A 20449-nucleotide genomic window follows, 5' to 3' on the forward strand; every position below is an offset into this window, starting at 1 on the left:
ATTGCATGCCAAAGGGTGGGAGGAACTCCCCCAAAGGCTTGCAATGTGTACATTACAATTTGTAATGGAAATTAGAAATTGACAAGCACTTTTGAGCATTGAGAATTGAGGCTTTGCATTTGCAAAATCAGTTTTGCTGGCTTTGTGAATATTACGAGTTTGGTGGTCCCCTGGACCGCAGTATCGGGGTAGGGCAGTTCAATAATGGAAAGGTCGGCGGTCGGACCGACGTATTACCAGATGCAAAGACCGCCATTGGACTGCCAAGACTGCCAGCAGACCATCGACTGCCTGGTGTGCAATCAGGGAAAGGCAGCCACCATAGAGTGGTACAGGGGAGCTGCGCTGCCATCCATATTATGAGTTGCCTTTTCCACGAATGAACAGTGGTGGTCTGACCACCTACTTCAATGTCGCGGTGATGAAGAAATTGGGGTGTGTATACACCCCTTTCTTGTTCTTCCTGGCAGACTTCAACGCAGATCCCTTTCCCTTTCTCCAGGTCCCCCCTTCACAGCAGGATCTTCACACCGAGGATTGCGATCCTGATTGCAACAATCTACAGGTAAGTCCTTTTTGTACCATATACCCATTGCCAGGACTGCCCACATATGGGCTGAACCCCAGTAATGGGTATATGGTATTTCTCCATAGATATCTTGCATATGTGTGCATACGACACATCTGCATTCGAAATGTGCACACAGGCATCGATATATCTGGGAAAAGCACTCACCACCGCTGCAAGATCCATGCATCCACACCGCCTGCCTGTGGTCAACTGGTAATACAGTGGTCTTAATGAGCGCCGGTGCCCTAGGCTGCTGGCGGACGCGGTTCTATGGCAGTTGGACTGCCAAACTCGTGGTAAGGCCCAAAGTCTTGTGCACAACAGGCACAATGAAGCTTCAGAAGCACTCAGAGCAGAATCTGCAGGTCTCCACATCTAGTTTGGGATCAATCATTACAGTTATGTTTTCTACTTGTTAAACATTCTGAATCAACTAGCCTTTTATGTCTCCTTTCTTCTCTTTGCCTCTTCATTGTGCACTTCTAATTGCTTAGATTTTGGCCTCAATTCGGAGTCAGACAGAGGGAAATTACTGTGTGGAATTTTTTTTCACCTGGTGCTGAACTGGTAGACTTTTATGCACCTTTTTTCAGGGGGTGAGAAAATCAGATTGAATTTTTCTTGCTGGGTTTTCTGGTCGGAAAAATCGCATGATGTAGTAGACCTCATTCTCCATTTTTTTCTTACAGGGGGTAGCATACAATGTTCCCTCCTTCTGCCGGAAATTACCTTAACCATCTCTTCTACTCCTTCCATACCTATCCCTCAACCCCATCACATTCCTGTGTACACTTACCACTTTAAACCTCACAGAACTGGACATTCTGTGGGAATTCAAGGCCAAGAAATCATTCCTACAAGGTAAATACCCATTCTACGGGGCTGAATTTGTAATTGATGGCACTGAGGCAGATTTACCACACAGTAACAGTAAATGTTCATGCATGTTTACCATTCCTCAGTATTGTCAGGCCTTTGTATGTTCTTCTATCAGTCCTGTGCATTTAGGGTCTTTTTGTTGCTGGTGGATCCTAGGTGCATTCAGAGACTTCCTCCCTAAAGTGGATTCGGCAAAGAATTCAGATTATGGAAAGGCCATGTCTGGGAGAGCAGTCTCGACCAAACGATAGAGGATAAGGTGATGTGTATAGGATTCAGATTTTTTATTAATGAAAATATTCCATTTAAGTTCACGGGGGTCACATTTGCACACCAAGGAGCATATTAACAACAGCCAGCGATAATCAATTGTATTATCGCAGGCTATCTCTGGCATTTATCGCCCTGGTAGCGCGTTATTAACAACGTGTTACTCCAGGGCGATAAAATTTCCAGAGATAGCGAGGTTATCGCCGTTTTGCAGTGAACATCGCTGGTTTTCCAGCGATGTTCCGTGCAAAAGGGCGAGAACCTTGCTGATACAACACACAGGGTCGTATCAGCATAATCCACCCTCTATGTTAGGGATGGCTAGGTCAAGATTTTAGCAGACGTTAGATTTTGGCGAAAATGGACGTTTTTGCCAAAATCTAATGTGTGCTAAAATCATGTGGGCTGCCTTGTAAATATCGCGATGTAAACATCAGCGATATTTACACTGTAGTCCATCTGGGGTACGCCCAGTGACGCCCACTTTGCATTAGATATGCAAAGGGAGGCGTTGGGAAAAAGGGTGCTAACATGCGATTATGCATGTTAGCACCCTCTTGCAAATAGGGCGCTGGTTTTATCTCCGCTTTTTTGGTTTTGTAAGCCAAGAAAGCAGAGATAAAGCCCTTGTAAATATGCCCCCAAGTTAAACTTGGGTGCCCAACATTTTTTGCAAATCTTGCCCACTGTATTTCCCACTATCTTGTTTCCCACTGAAAGTAAAGAACTGAAAGAAATATCCCTAAGGCATAATATGAACTGTAGACCTGCAGGATGAGTAAAGTAAATATAAAACGTTACAAACAATAAAAATGGTATTACTCTTGGTTTTTCTATTGTTTCCGTGGGTGACTGCCTGCCTTCTTGAATTCAATTATTGTATGGATGCAGGTCTAACACTTTCCCAAACCAGGCTGTGAATAATAATTTATTTCTGCAGAGCGGCAAAACATGGATTGGCAGATGCACTATGTAGGCTTTGTCCTATTTCCCTTGCGTCCCTCCACATGTATCAGGTTTTCATTAGTACATTTCAAAGAAAAAGCCATCTGCTTCCCGACATTTATTTCAGAACTATAGATTCATTTTTTTTCAAAAACAGCTTCTATGAGTAAGTGCCTTCAGGGAAAATCTTTTAGAAGATAGTTCCGAAAACAAGTTCACTGGATGAGCGCCTTTTCTTCAATATGGGAGTTTGTGGTTTTATTTCTTCTTTTAAATATTTCATTAAAGAAAAGTATTTAACAGCGCATATAAAATTAAACATCCGAAGCTAACATAAAACGCGTTCTCAGCATGAACTCATCCTTCCTACACAGGGCCTGCTTTAGGGCAGTGCGATCGGTGCGACTGCCCTGGGCGCTGATCGGTGGAGGGGGCTCTGATCTCATGGGGGGAGGGGGCACTGTGTTTAGCAATAACGTTTGAATGGAGAGATGAGGGGCACATTTGCCCGGTGGTAGTGAGAGAATCCGAGGAGGTGGTCATGGGGAGTGGAGACGCCAAAAATGATTATCCCACCGGGTGCCATCAGTGCTAAAGCCGGCCCTGTTCCTACATGCACAGGTGCAGAAGGGTAGCATGCAGCCCTTTTCCCACAAATTCACCCTACTGGGGGTATATTATCAAGAAACGGAGTTAAAATTATCGCTGCTTTAGCGGCAGAAAACTGCCACTAGAGCGGCGATAATGGGCTTGATAATATGCCCGTGAGAATTCACATAGATGCCCATGTTCTGGTGTCAACATGGGATACTATTGGAATTCTCTGCGGCATATTATCAAGCCCATTATCGCTGCTTTAGCGGCAGTTTTCTGCCGCTAAAGCGGCGATAATTTTAACGCCGTGCTTGATAATATGCCCCTTAATGAGTAGCTCCACCTGTCAGACACTAATTATGGGGACATGGGGTTTACCACTGTAGCTATTATTTACCAGACGTTATTAGTTCTGGGGAAGTCATTAATTCCATGAAGCTGAATTATAGGGCCATTATGAGTAATGCTCTGGGAAATGGAGAATTAGTCGAAACTTGTGTTACCACTCTTACATTAGCCCTACATTCAGGCCTCCGATATTGTCTATTTACTCTGCCCTTTCCTCACCTGGATATTTCAGCTGCTTTTCGCATTTGAAAATGTTTCTCAGAGGTAATATTTTGTATGTGATGTTTTCAACATTTGTAATCCCGATGTGGCTGATAACTCCAGTTTCTGTTTGTGTTGGGATTACCAGCCCATTAGTAATCAGGGCTTTAGTATTTGAAATGCAACAGGTCAGACGGCTCTCTGTTTCAGAGTAACCACTGGTCTGAGCTTTCTGAAGCTAATAATTGACCTTGTAGAGGTGCATAGTTAGTGTGTGCTTTGTAGAAAATGGAAGTTTGTTAAAAAGCTAATGCATAGCTTCCCAGTGCAACTGGGGACATGAACAGGACCGTATTAAGCCATGGTCCAGGTCCTGCGTAATTGGTGTTGGCTATACAGTTAAGTAGAGACCTCTGTTTTTACAAGTCTGAGGAAGGGCATATCCCCACCAGAACGTCGCTAAAAGTGACATTCTGGTAGCGGTATCCCCTTGTAAATATACCCCACTCTTTCTTCATTTGCCTTTCTCCATTTTAGGGCCATCACGATTGGTGTTACTAACATATATAATTTACTCCAGCCTTCACACTGTGTAATCTACCAGTAGTTTCACCAGGTAATTCCTCATTAGTGTGTTGCATCTGATTAATTTCACTTTTGGAACAGAAAAGTAACCACATCTATTTTATGGTGATCTCCTTTAAACCAGTTCAATAATATATTGTGATCCTATACAGAAAACTGTCACAAGTAGAAACTGTGAGGTAAAATGATTTTTGAATAACTGGTTAATCTGTGCATATTGAACCATTGACCAGGTCATCTGTGTCGCATGAATTATGGAATGAATGTTGAATGAATGATTAGTAATTGAGAGTTTATCCTTAATGGACTTAGGGGCATATTTCTGAAAGAGTTGTGTCCCCCTTGCACCATGCAACAGGGTGCAAGAGCGACACACCTCTTAAATTTGATTTACCATGACTTGATAAATCTAGAGTAACACAGCGCAAATCACTCAGTTGCATTACTCTGCCCCCGGAAGACATTCCATGGGTGGAGAGTGGGTGTTCCCTCGCACCCACCCATGGATTTTGGCACATTCCCAGATTTACCATTACTGGTAAATCTGAGAATGCATCAAAATGCAACGTTTCCTCAGGTGAGGCGTAAGAAGGAGACATCTCTTTAATTCTCCTCATTACTTCCTCTATTTTTCTCTTTCTATGTGTGCTGCATTCTGCACCACCGCTGGGAAATGACGGGAATGCACCATATATTGTTAACTGCCCTTTGCCTATCACGCAGAGCAGAGAAGAGCAGCAAGGTGACTTGATGCACACTACTGCATGATTATTTGCCGGTTATGCCCCTTAGAGTGTAATATCTATGGGACTCAATTTCAAAACATTGTTAGTTGTGAATCACATATATATTAGCAATTAGATATAAGTTTGGAGTACTCATCGAATTAGGATTTGAGGAATTCTTTGACTCTTAGGGACAGATGTACGACCATATTTTGCAGTCGCAAACAGGAAATTGGCCCATTTGCGACTGCAAATTTGTCTGCCTCATGTACAAACCTTATTTTGCGAGTCGGTAACTTGCACTTAGGAAGGGGCGTGCCAAGGGTGTCCCTTCCTAATAGCGAGTCTCACCTAAATGTATGATTGTTTGCCACTGCAATTACATTCGCAAAACACTCGCAGTTTACCACCTACTTCAAATGGGACCTTTGCAGTGTGTGCGCGGATATTATTCAAGAGCAGGCAGTGGTCCTCCCTACTCTCAAGAAATGAAACAGAAACATTTCATTTTTCCTTTTTTAAATGCATCCCTTTTTCCTTTGAGGAAAATGGGCTGCATTAAAAAAAACAGCTTTATTTAAAAAGCAGTCAAAGACATGGTGGTCTGCTGACCCCAGCAGGCCACCATCCCTGGGAGTGCTAGCCATTCCTAATGGGCTCGCAAATTGCACCTGCCTCATGAATATTAGTGAGGCAGGCAATTTGCGACCCCCTATGGAATCGCAAACAGTGTCTGAGACACTGTGTTAAATTCCTATTTGTGAGTCACAAATTGCGAGTCATAAAACGATGCAATTTGTGACTCGCAAATTGATAGGGCCCTAAATCCAAATCACAGCAGTGGAATGAGGTGATCAACATCTAAGTTAAAAATGTATGTGATTCGAAAACATTCCCATTGGTAGTCCTCATCCTATTTGCACCTATACTTTGATCATAAAAATGTAGGTGTCTACTTAAATGTTGCAATGTATATTTGAAAAGGATGTGGAGGAGGGTAAATAGTTGAATGGTACATCCTGCTGAATTCCCACTCTGAAACTGCATGATTATAAAAGCAATCAGTAATAGAACAGGTGAAACTGTATGAAGTATAAGCTGAGAAAGGTCAATTGTTAGCCAATTAGGCTACAAATCTTACCCCAACAAAAATAGGTAGATCAACTATTAAAAAACTAATATGAATTTGGTTTACAAACAAACGACAATTCTCGGTCATATCATAATGTTCCAGAGCACTCCATGCATTGTATTCCAAACTGAACACTTTAAAATATTCTCGTCATCATCAGCATCATTTAATCTTTATTCTCATACCAGAGGTACACATAAAAGCAAATTGAAACATAGTTAAGAAAAGATATGCGCAATATTCATTCATTTTCTTAAATAAATACCTATCTTCAGATAAGGTCCGCGACAAAAGCAATCCTCCTCCACATAAGAGCCAAAATAAAAGCCCAGTGAGATAAGGGACTTGCAACAAATCATTAAAATTAATTAATTCGAATTTGCTAATACATTGTAACATATTTTTCCTTGTATAAACAGCTAACTTCAGTGGTAATCCAATTCGAAAGCAAACCTACTCACTGCTTAGCTCTAAAAGAGCAGATTAATTAAGGTACTTAAAGCAGTTCATTAACATTCATTCAATAACATTTGTTAACACAGTATGACATACTTTTCTTTGATTAAGTGACTAACTTCAGAAATAATCTAACTCAATAGCAAACCTGCTCATTGCTTAATAAATGCAAATATCTCATGGTCACCCAACATTGATCAAAGCAATCATTCAGGAATACCAGTAATAAAATATTGCTGGACTATAGCTGATCAAATTTACAAAAATAGACAAAGTGAAGCATATCAGAAATGTAATATTGAGAACAAAAATATTGACTCCATATACATAACTATAAAAATTATCAATATCAATCACACAAATATCATGAACAGAAATATTGCTTTTTACACATATTGAAAGTAAAAATATCAGAACCACTAATATTGTTACCTATAAATAGACATATACCATGTCAAAAGTATTGATTACAGCAATCTCGACTCCAAAATTGTCGTCAACATAACTAATAAATTCAATTAAAAATATCAAAAAGATGAATTTCACATAAAACAATAACTTCAAATAAACCCCAAACTTATAATACATTTCTATAAATAATTTCCCAAAATTTAACTTTCACCCCATAAAATAAGAACACCTGTAAAATATACAATACATGCATCTAAAACATTATTTACTATAAACATTTGAATACAAATAACGATATAAAATATTATATCAAAACCAATAAAGACCTAACTGATCAAAAAAATTCAAATTATCTGAAACCAAGCAATACAATCACACTATAAATTACTTTAACCAATAAAATCACTCAAACAAGTAAACAAACACTATAAAAGGCACACTATCTAATGCAAATGATTACTTCAAAAATAACAAACAGTGCAAGAAGAGGAAATTCTGCCGGATTCTTGCTACAAAAGATTATATATCAAAATAGACATCTCTACAACTACATAAACAAGTAACTAATACTTACATTTACACTAAAAATTAAATAGTCCTAAACTAAAAAATGAATAATTACCAAGTAAATAGTAACACACTCTTTAACTTTTAGTGTTCTACACAGACTAAGTGAATGAACAAAAACACAACTTCCATACCAACAAACTGCTAGTAAATCTCATCCACAACAACGCTCCAAAAATATAAATTGAAGAAAATATTCATAATTAATAAATTAGAAACTCACTCAAACAGCAACCAAAACAAACCTAACTCCCTAAACCTTGACAAACAAGCGAAAAAATACCAACGTTAAATTAATCTAATTTTTTTCCTCTTTCAACAGAAAAAAAGCACCTGCTCCACAATTAAACATGCTGAAAGGCAGAGCTGCAAAACTGTGCAAAACATCGAAAAAAAGCATAGAAGTAAGTAAATAAAATAAAAGTAACTGCATTTTTAAATATTCAAATACCTAACATGCAAAATGTCACCATAATATATATTCATATTATTAAAGATATAGGGGCATATGTATCAACATCTCCATTTGCGATACTCAAATAGTGATTTTTTGAGAATCGCTATTTGAGAATTGCAAAACGGGATGTATCTAAAAATTCGCACAAATTTTGCGAATTCTTAAAATTCCTTAATTGCGATTAGCAAATTGCGAAATCGCAATTAAGGAATACCTTCCCATTCATTTCTATGGGCCAGGAGGCCCATAGCAATGAATGGGAAGTCTTTCTCAATTTGCGAATCACTATTTGCTAATCGCAAATTGAGAATATTTTCAAAGGTGCAAGGGTGTCATGATGACTCCCTGATGCACCCCAGAAATCAGCATGTGTGCGCATATGGTGCACATACATGCCCTAAGGGCACAAAGTGCATTTTTCAAAGAAATCGCAAATTACCACCAACTTGAAGTTGGTAGTAATTTGCGATTTCTTAAGGAGAAATCGCACAACTTGGGTGCGTGTTACATAGCATTTAAGGAATCGCAATTTGCGATTTCTTAAATGCTTACGCAAACAAGAAATCGCAAAAGTAGCGATTCCTTAAGAATGCGCTGCTGAAATGCCTCATACATCTCATTTTGCGATTTTGTATTTGCAAACGCTGTTTTTTTGCGATTCGCAGCGTTTGCGAATACAAAATCGTTTGATACATATGCCCCATAATGACAGAAGGCACAAAATGTATCACTTCATATAAAGGAAAACAGTTATTAAGTCATGTGGGGTATACCTACAGCCAAGAAAGAGCATGGACAGAAACTAAAAACTGGAAATGTACTAAATATTATTCTAATGCATGCTATGAAAAGGCAACAGCAAAAGAAAATGTTGTAATTAATGTAAAAGAGCATATCCTCCCCCTGTATGTTAACACAGATAGAAGTTAGAGAAATTTTGCAAGACATTAGAGAGGCAAGCACTAGTTCTCAGGAACCCACAACCCAAATCCTTAAAGACATAGGTCCTAATTACGAGCTCAGCAGTCCTGGGACAGCTGTACCCGTGGATGGCAGTACGACCGCTGCCATCGCATTGGTCCTCCTGCCCGATTACGATGGGGTGGTGGGACCACCACAGGACCACTGCCTCCACCGAGATCCAGGATCCCGTGGCGGTGGCAAGAAGGGCTGAAAATGCTGGTGATGCAGATGCTGGCACCGCCAAGCAGATTATGACCTGCATTTCCAACACCCATTTCATGGCAGAGACCTATGAAAAGGTTGGTGGAAAGGCAGGGAATGGGGCCCAAACAGGGCAGATGGGTGAATCAGCCCATGGGGGTGCATGCAGGGGGCACATGTTGTGCCCCCCTTAGAATTGCACTGTTGTGCATGCACTGTGTTGAATGCATGACATGGTGCATGCCACACAGTGCACCCAATGCGGCTGCGGTCCCACTGCTGCAGCATGACTGATGGCTGTAATCCTCAGCCAAAGCATGCCTCCACTGTGGGTCCACTGCCACAGCCAAGCTGCAAGATCATAAGTGGGCGGACGGGAATGCCAACGGCTAGGCAGTCTTTCCGGGACTGCTGCGGCAGCGGTCCTACAGGAAGACCGCCTATATCCTAATACGGCCCAAAGTACCCAAAATGCCTGAACATATAACAGGCCAACTACCATCCATTCTCACTTTTGAATGTCTAATTATAAAAAGCCACCAGTGATACCCCACCTGCCCCTAGAAGATACCAGGGCATACACATACCAGAGCATTTAACATTAACACATAAAAGGTACCTTTGCTCTTACATGACAATAACAAATAATGAAAAAGCATATCCTAATCTTCTCCACTGCAAATAACTTAATGAAACTTACCCAATGCAAAACCTGAATGGTGGATGGGACCTTCAAAATGTGCCCCAAACCATTCACTTAAATATACACCATATATGATGAATTTCAAAACCCCAATATCCCTTTCCAAGATGCTACACTCCTTTTGCCCCTTCTCACATGTGTGCAATGTTACTAGTGGTCTTCACCAGTCATGAAGGTTACCATTTGTCAAGTGTTGGTAAAGTGAGATTGAAAAGCTACCACTACTACCATGAGGCCCAGGGACTGCAGCTCCAACCTAAATGCTAGACTCCCATTGCCCCCTCTCTTGTCTGCCATGTTACTACTGATCTACACTTATCATGCAAGTTGCCATTTCTCAAGTGTTGGTAAAGTGAGATTCAAATGACTACAACGACCATCAGACTTTGCACTCCAACTCTAACCAAGATGCTACACTCCTTTTGCCCCTTCTCGCTTCTGTGCCATGATGCTACTGATCTTCACCAGTCATACAGGCTGCCATTTGTCAAGTGTTGATATAGTGAGATTGAAAAGCTACCACTGCTGCCATGAGGCCCTGTGAGCGCAGCTCTAACCAAGATGCTAGACTTCTATTGCCCCTTCTCACTTGTATTCCATGTTGCTACTGATCTACACTTCATCATGCAGGTCACCATTTCTCAAGTGTTGGTAAGTCTAGTTAGAGATTACATCAACTACCATCAGACCCTGTGACTGGAACTCTAACCAACATACTATAGCGTCTTCTTAGTTGCCTGCCAGGTTACTACTGATCTACACTTATCATGCAAAATACCATTTCCCACTTGTTGGTAAAGTGAGATTGAAGTGGCTACAACTACCAAGAGTCCCTCTCACTCCAACTCCAACCAAGATGCTACACTCATGTTGCCCCTTCTCACTTGTCTGCCATGTTACTACTGATCGTCACTAGTCATGCAGCTTACCATTTTGCAAGTGTTGGTAAAGTGAAATTAAAAAGCTGCCATTTTACCATGAGGCCCTGTAACTGCATCTCTAACCAAGATGCAAGACTCCTATTGCCCCTTCTCACTTGCCTGCCCTGTTGTTACTGATCTACACTTATCATGCAGGTTACAATTTCTCAAGTGTTGGAAAAGTGAGATTCAAGTGACTACAACCACCATGAGGCCTTGTGACTGGAACTCTAACCAAGATTCTAAACTTCTTTTGTCCCTTCCCTCTTGTCTGCTATGTTACTAATGATCTTCACCCATCATGGACTGTGCAATGTACAGACAAAGCTCCACACAGATTAATGTCTGAATACTTTGCTAGATGGTGTCCAGCATTCATCAACTGAAACTATTCATGGCATATGTGACACCATTACTAGAGTGTACCCCTAATATGTGTGAACCAGGGAGGAAACTCAACTGATTAGCAGTGCCAGGTGACCCCTTAAATATGCACCTCTCACATGTTGAACAATGTTTAACATACAACCAAACTTCGTTTTGCATGTATTAGACACAAATCGGCCTTGGAATGGACAAATACACGTTATGACTACATTGTGTTTGTTCTGGAGATGGCAGGCCTATCCCTAATGCCAAAATGCCACATATCTGAACATATCTGATTAAATCTACTACATTTATTGGATGTCAATAGATGTCTACTAACTAACTTAAAATCCACAGAAATAGGTGACAATACTAATCTCTATGTATTTTGTTCCATTCTAGGTCCCCATTTACTTTGACACAAGCAACATGAACGTAGATACCTCACTTCAATCAACAATGTGTTCTTTTTCTCAACAGGTGGATCTGCCACTGCATCTGCACAGAGGTTGGAAACCGAACAGAGTTCTTCTGCAACCCAGGATGAAGCCCTCAGTGATGACAATGTTCCTTAAGAGGTGAACATGGATGACAGTCCTGACCCATCTGGTCAGCCTGAGCAGATGGAAACAGTGGGGATCACTTTGCCCACAACAACACCTCCCACCACAGCTGCAACAGCACAGCTAACCACTGCCCCCCCATCTTGTGCACCTAGCGCAGTCAGTCCCATCCTGTGCCCCTCCGTCGTGGATTCTGAGACGACTATCACCACCCCAGTCATGGAGGAACCAGGACCCAATGGGAGGATGCAGACTATGCCAAGGGCACAGGGAAATGGTGTAGGCATAGTGCGAGTGTAACTGTAGGTCCACAGTGTGATCCCACTGAGGTCGCTGACACACAGACTGCCTTCGCCCAAGTCCTGAGAGTCTACCAGGACTTCCAAAGTGACATAGGCCAGGTATTGACCAAAATCTGGGAAATTAAGGAGCTGCAGAGGGACACATAACAGGAGATTCCTGCCATCTATACCGAGGTGGCCAGCATCCACACAGAGGTGGCCGGCATCCACACCGAGGTGGCCAGCATCCACACAGAGGTGACCTCCCTGGTTGGGGTGCTGTGGGATATCAACTCCCTGCAGGGCTTTTCCACATGCATATACCCCTTCATGTGGTCCAGGTACATCCAGGCCATCAAAATCTGCTGCAGCCACAGGAAGGGAGGCCCTGTCAGAGGAGGATGTGCCTGCACACACCGCTGTCTCAGCAGCTCCGGATCTCCCCTCTGGCAAAAAGAAGAGGGGACATCCATCCAAAAATCCAGGATCTCAGGATGGCAAGAAACCCACCACTGTCATGAAGAAACCTTGCCCCTAATGTCCTCCTGTGTGCGCAACGCATTCACTTTATGGACTGACTATTCCTGCCCACTTTTCCATATCTGATGAGAGGAGCATGGTGGACCTTTGACTCCTGACCATTTGGACTCTACTACAATGGTTTCATCCACCATGATTGAAGACTTCACTTTTCATTTGCACTGTGTAATTTATGTTAATTTCTTGATCCTACCCTTGTTCACTTAATTAAAAACACATGCCACCAAATCATTGTTTCCTGTTGTAATTCTCACATATAACAATGTGAATGTACTACTGTGTGAACTTTGCAATGTCAAAACTAGGGACTGCTTGAAACATTAATATGTTGCAGGTAAACAATGTCCAACTCTGGATCACTACCATGTCACAATGATACATAAATACAAGTGTCTTTTTTGAGAACATCTTTATTCCATTGTACAAATCATAGCAAATAAGACATGATTCAGTTATTCTGTGTCAGTGTTCAAAAAGCAAACACAATAAGATAATGGGAGGAGCACTGAAACTTTTCAACCACTTACCCCAGTCACAGATCTGGGTTTAAGCCATCATCGTTCTTCTGCTCAATTCAACACTCCAGTTCAGACCCAGCCATATGCAAATCAGTCTTGACTCTGTTCCTCATAGGAACAGTCCAGCCCGAACTGCCAGGCCAGGTCTTCCCTGGACCGAAAACAATCATTCTAGTCCGGTTTGCCACTACAGTGAGGGTAACATAACTTTGTATGTGAAAGACCACCAACTGCGGTGTGTAGTGCGATGCACACAGTTTACCAATGTGCACAGTTATGCACTACACAGATGAAGCTATGTACTGGACATGAAGGGAGACAGCATTTATAAAGCAGTTGTCACATCGCAGTTCCTTTACAACGCGGTCGTTACAACGACCGCGTTGTTAGAGCGGGATGCCTTTACAACACAATTCATTAGATCGATTTGCTGTAGGGGGTGCTCTAACATAAGGAATAGTATAATTTACTATTCCAACACCTTCCCTACTGTTGCGCAGGCTGGAGTTGAAATAGTAAATGTAACTATTCCTAAGTCCAGTGCGCCCCCTACAGCAAGTCATTCTAATGACTTTTGTTGTGAAGGTATCATGTTCTAACAATGCGTACGTAGTAACATGCTATATTCGACATGACATGGGAATGTAAACATCTTTGCCCTTATTTGTTGTGGTGGTGACACACTTAACTATCACCAATACAGTGTTCACAACTGCTAACATGGCGGATGCCTGACCTCTCTAACAGGACATGCTGAACGTACGCCGCCGCAGGTAGTCGACGGGGCAGTGGGAGGTCGCATGCACGGGTGTCACCACCATAGGCTAACATTGGGGATAGTGGCGGTTGTAACCCAAAGGCTGTGTGCACCGTTGCTGATGACTGCAATCTTGGAGTACAGCGGCAGTTGGGAAAAAATCTCACTTGCCTCCTGACACTGCTGCTATCAATACCTCCTCCATTTTAGCTGCTGTTTTCCCCCTCTGGGAGCAATCATGGCACACACTGCAGGAGAGAGGGCCCCTCCCATCACTCCCATCACTCCAGAGGAGCTGGATGCCCTGGTGGAGGAGGTCCTTCCCCTGTATGCCAAGCTCTACGGCTCACCAGAGGAACAGGTACGTTTCTGAAATACATATTGAACTCCATATCATTGCTTCCTTTCTATTCCCATAGACTACAATATGCCTCTGAGTGTCAAAGCATTATGTTGATTGTATACACTGTGTTGCTCCTACATAGGGCACACATGTAATGGATTATGGGGCCCTGGACTTTGTGGAGAGAAGGCAATCATTGGAATGTTTGATAAGGGGGATTTCTACTTGTGTTACATGAATATCTCTATGCAGAGCTCAATCTAATAGTAGCTACAATTAGTCCTCAAATTACATCATGGTATATGTTAATCCTTATGTATAGGCTTCACACCATGAGCCATTTATGTATACTCTTATAAGCATTTGAGGATGAAGTTAGCTCACTTAGGCAACATCAGACTTTGTAAAACAGTTGTGTAGCTCACAGACCCCTTCAGAGTGCCACACAACCAAATGTCCATATATGGAATGGGCAGAAGTTTCATTTTTCTGCATTGAATTGGTGGAAATGTGAGGTTCATGTGGGATAAGTATCTTCAGCCTGCAGAGAGCAAGGCCTGACTGTGGCAGGAGAACTGATGCACAGAGTAATGTCCCTGTAGACCTGCTGATCCTCGGATTTTCACAGAAAACGTTATCTGTGTCACTAGTGGCCTGGTAGCTGTTACATAGATAATATGAGGCTTAGTGACTGAGGTGATTCCCTAACCTGATACTTCTTTCCATTGACCCACAGTATCAATGTGTGTCTGTCACTAATTACTTTGCCCTTACTCACAAAGGTCTGTTGACACTTTTCACTGCTTCCACTGTACAGGCTTATTGCACATCTGAGACATGAACAGTGTGGAAAATTGGTAACTTTCAAATAGAATTAGAAATGTGAATCATCTGCTGGGCTAGAATATTCCCGATTACACTACCCAAACAATGGTATGTTGATTATCATCCCTATTACAGTGCCACATATGGCAAAAGAGGTGTCCTGTGATAGCAGTACAAACAACACAAACGTATTATTACTTACTAGGGTATTCAAATAAGTAGTCCACATGCCCACATAGCCCCCCCAGAGAGGTTGCTCTCAGTGTCACACATACCAGTCCTTACATTTTGACCTTAGTCTTAGGATGTTGAGTATACTATGGTGTTCAACTCTATAAACCATAGGCATCAATGGAATGGACCTGGCAGTAAAGGTGTCTGGACAGTCATGCACATATATGTTACCCTTTAGAATGTACAAATTGTGTGTTGTGTATCATGGTACCTTACATCACATTCCATGTAGGATGGCCCTGGCCTACTTGAAGTTAGTGTGCTGCCTCAGTCAGTGTAGAACATGATCAGTGTTGAGGTTAGTCATCAGATGAGCACAAAAGTGTGTATCCATGCTTTAGTTGTGCTTAGTATGTGACATGGACACATGTAATATCTTGACTCTTGATGAAGGCTTTTGCTAGATGTGAAAGTAATGTGTGTCAAGCTAACAGTTATCCACAAACTTCCAGTTACAAACTGTTTCTACATCTACTGTGACCCCCTTGATGGCTTGCATACTGGTAGTGGCCTGCCCTTACCCTGATGGGCAGTTGAAGGCCCAACAGCAGCAAAAAGTGTCCTCGCCTCAGATTTACATCCTACTCACAACAGGTACCTAATGGAGAATTCTTAAGTGATTTACAACACAATGTGTTTGAATTGTCAAAAAATATAATGAGCATGTGCTTTCTAAAGACAAGAACCCTCACTCACCACAAGGGTGACATGCTTCACCATTGGATTCCCTCTTGCACATAGTGCCCGCAAGGTGCACTATGTGGGCTACAACTCTCCCAATGGAGAGGAGCGTGAGGTGTTTTGGAATTCCAATGGAAACAGTGACTGAGGGGCAGAGTGCAAATCAAAAGTGACTTAAAAACATCTCATAAGGAAACCAAACTTTAATAATTTTCTTAATGGATGTCAATAAAAAGTAGTGTGACGATAGGTGTAAAAATATTTCCTATCTGACTAGGTCAACATGTTTCTGCTAGGTGACATAAAGTTCATAGCATTCATCAGGACCACTGTCTTGTCACTCTGCTATAAAGTGGAAGAAATAAACCATACTTATATCTTGTATGTATGTAAACAAGACCAACTGCAGTCTGGTCTTCTATCTGTAATGTATGAAAAAAATCCATTAAGTACATACAACACATCGTAATGACCAACAAACGCATACCCAAGTGATATAAAATTGTGACAACAACCATCACCACTGTAAAAAATAGCATGAATCTATGCTCTAACCAATTCTGGATGAGAATATCCTCCTCTACCTAATTCAGGTCCATTTCCGTGTATCGGTACCTAAGGTAGGGTCAAATCACACAGATAAGTCATGAAGGAAACAGCTTCTCAAATGTTAAACAGATCTAATCTCCAGATGGATTTCTTATCTCTCATGATATCTCCCTGTTTATATCTCTCTTTTATTCAAAACAGGGGCATAAAAATAGAATTAAAGCCATTATCTCAGTCTGGCCACAAGCATTTTACTAAAAAAATATATGTGTCTAGCGACGGGAGCTATGTCTTAGCCTACATCACGTATATTACTTTACATGCTAACTTTTTATGACGATCCACATTTCTTGTTCGTCGCCCCTTTGCTCCACAACTATGCGTGACGAACATCCACACATTGTAGAACTACTCGCGTATGATACATACACACGCATTCAATCAGCTTCTTGTAAACTCACCGAATATCACCACATGAAACTCTACGTTTACGGGCCAGAAGCGGGAGGAAAGTTGTCTGCTTCTTCAAGCCATTTAAACAGTTTCGTTAATTCAACCCGGAAGTGCAAACTGCATCTTCCGGTTCACACGCCGTGTGAGGCATTCATCAAACTGTACCATAGAGTTCTGCGTATATTAAATCGTGATTACACTCGTGTTGTATGTAGAACTCCATGAAACCTGCCTCAACACGAAATAGACCCGACCATCGGGAGAACCATGTGAATGTCAATTTTATGTTCAAACATACTGTATTGTGGGTAATGTAGTCATACTAAATACCCAATGCAAATATAATGTAAAACATCGTAAAATGCAAGGAATAAAAAGGAGACACCTTTACTAAAATTCAGAGGAATGTAACTCAAAGAGCATGTAGTGAAGCAGCATACCGAACTTCAATATGATCCCAACAAATCATGTCAGTTACAATGTATTCCAAGGTATATCATCGTTTAAACCCAAAATATGGCTTTTTAACCGGAACACCCATCTTTGTTCCCTATGAAGGAGTACTCTGTCCAGAGGCCCCATATTAATGTCATACTTAGTTTTATCAATGATGGTCCAAGTAAAATCATCTGCAGTATGTGCTTTGTCCAGAAAATGTTTAGTCATTCTGGTATTCGTTTTCTTGCACCGAAATGCACTACGATGCTCCACCATCCTGAGTTTTACTTTTCTTGTAGTCATGCCAATGTAAATCAATGAACAAGGGCATTTAATCATGTATATGACCCCACTCGTGTTGCAATTTGTGTGTATATTTAATTGCCATGGGGTCTGAAGACCTAAATCCAATTGGGTCACTTTTTCAGTAAAAGGACACAATGAACAAGACCCACACGGAAAATGTCCCCTCACAGGTGTGGACCCCCAAAGTGTAGTTTGTCTGTTGTCCTCTATCTCCGCTCTTGATCTTGTATGTACTAATAAATCGCAAAGGTTACTACTTCGCTTGAAGGCAAACAAGGGTCTTTCTAAAGATAGTGTTCCAATATTCAAAATGTGCCAAGCTTTATTAATGGCTTTTTTCACATTGTCCGACAGATTGCTAAAAGTAGTCACACAGACCATTCTTTTATTGTCAAGTTTTTCATGTGACTCAAGGAGAGCTTCTCGATGGTTGTTACAAGCTCTTTTTTGTGCCCCATATATCAACTTGCTAGGATAATTCCTAGCTAGCAGTTCTTCACTCAGATTTTTGGCATGTATCTTGTATTGTGACAATTCACTACAGTTCCTACGTAGCCTTAAAAATTGACCTATTGGTAGATTATTAAGAAAGGCCCGTGGGTGAAAACTATAGTAGCTCAACAAGGAATTCCTAGCCATAGGCTTCTGATACAGTTCAGTTTGTATTTTTCCATTCTTAGGATACAATCGTAGGTCTAAGTAGGATACAGAACTGTTGCTTGATTCACCAGTGAATTTCAAATTAGAATCTTGAATATTAAGCCATTGAGAGAACAGATATAGAGACTCCTGGTCACCATCCCAGATGACCAGGATATCATCTATGTATCGTCTCCACAATTTAAGGCGTTGTACAAAAGGATTGTGGGTCTCTAAAATGACCTTGGTCTCAAAGCCATACATATACAGGTTGGCCATCTGGGGGCACACGTGCTGCCCATCGAAGTGCCAGTCGTTTGCCAGTATAATTCTCCTTCATAGCTGAAAACATTTTCTTTAAGTGCCAATTTAGCACACTGCATTACAAATGGGTTAGGTGTGGAATCATCACGCGGATGGCTCTTGAGTAGTTGTTCAAAAATTTCCAGAGTGTCATCCTGTGGAATGTTAGTATAAAGTGATTCCACATCATATGTGACCATCAATTCTGTTGTAGGATCATAAGATATAGTTTCTAACAAAGATAAAACTTGTTTAGTATCCTGCAAATAAGAAGGCATCTCTGCTACTATAGGACGTAAAAAGTAGTCCACGAACTTGGATAACGGCTCAAGAATAGAACCGATACCTGACACAATCGGTCTCCCTGGGGGTGGTCTTTGTCATTTATGTATTTTAGGGAGGATGTAAAATGCCGGTATCTTAGGATCTTTTTGAATTAAAAAATCAGCCACACTTTTAGTAATCCAGTTCCGTTCTTTGCCTTTTTTGACTAGTGTACCTATCTGTGTTCGTAATCTTGATGTAGGATCCTGTGTAATAAAGGTATAGAACTTCGGATCACTAAGCTGCCTCAAACATTCATTACGGTAAGATGTCGTGTCCATGAGAACAGTAGCCCCGCCCTTATCGGCTGGTTTTATAGTAACGTTTATATTGTTACCTAATATCTGTATACATCTCCTTTCTTCATTAGAAATGTTACAATAGAATTTCTTAGGAGACTGTAGACTAGATTCATACGTTTTAATAACTGCCCTTTCAAATGTGTTCACCTCTGAGGGTACTAGTTGTAATGAAGGTAGAAAAGTAGATCTATTCCTCAGACCAGTATTAGGAGTCATAATTCTTTCATCTTGTGCTAAATTAGAAAAGAAGAAATGTAATCTCACTTTTCGAAAGAACTCAGCTAGTTCTTTATGAACCATAAAATTATCCCCCACGTTCGCGGGAACAAAGCCCAGTCCTTTAGAAAGGACCGTATGTTCCAAGTCAGTAAGTGTTTTAGAACTGAGATTAACCACTAGGCATTCTGGTCGCTTGTGGATGCTGTCATGCTCCGAGTCACTCTCTGTTCTATTGCAGGATCCCAACTCACTTGTTGTTGACTGACCGACCCTCGTCTTCTGTTGTTGCCTCTCCATCGTCCTCTTCTGCCTCTGACCTGACCAAAAAAAGGGGGGTAATTGGGACCACCAAACGAGGGACCGGGCATGAAAGGTGAAGGGGATGGATATGGCCAAGGTGGTTGTGGCCACCAAGAGGCATGTGGGGGATATGTTTGCATATTACCCCTTCCTCGTCTCACAAAATTAGAAGATGTGTATTCCGGGTCTGAATCATTGGAATCACTCCATTCATCTGAATTAGAGGTCAATTCATCAGTATCCCTACGCCATCCTCTTAAACCTTTCCTTCCCTTTTTCTTATTTAGACTGGTTTGAAAATCATCAGAAATATAGGGATAAACTTTTTCCAAGGTGAACCTGTCGAGATCTTTCTTCAATTTATTAACCTTGAACTTCACAAGATCATCCTTAATCTCATTAAGATTTTTAGAAATTTCTTCTAATTTCTTTTTATACATAGTGATCTGGATACCTGATTTAAGTTGATTCTCCAAAGTTTGTATCTCAATAGCTAGAAGGTCGGCCGTTTCCTTAGCTGTATTTATAATTAGGACCAAGCAATCCCTCGTACAACGCCATGCTATCTTAGACCAGT

Source organism: Triturus cristatus, chromosome 5_1, assembly GCF_964204655.1.
Source record: "Triturus cristatus chromosome 5_1, aTriCri1.1, whole genome shotgun sequence".
Classification (NCBI taxonomy): Eukaryota; Metazoa; Chordata; class Amphibia; order Caudata; family Salamandridae; genus Triturus; species Triturus cristatus.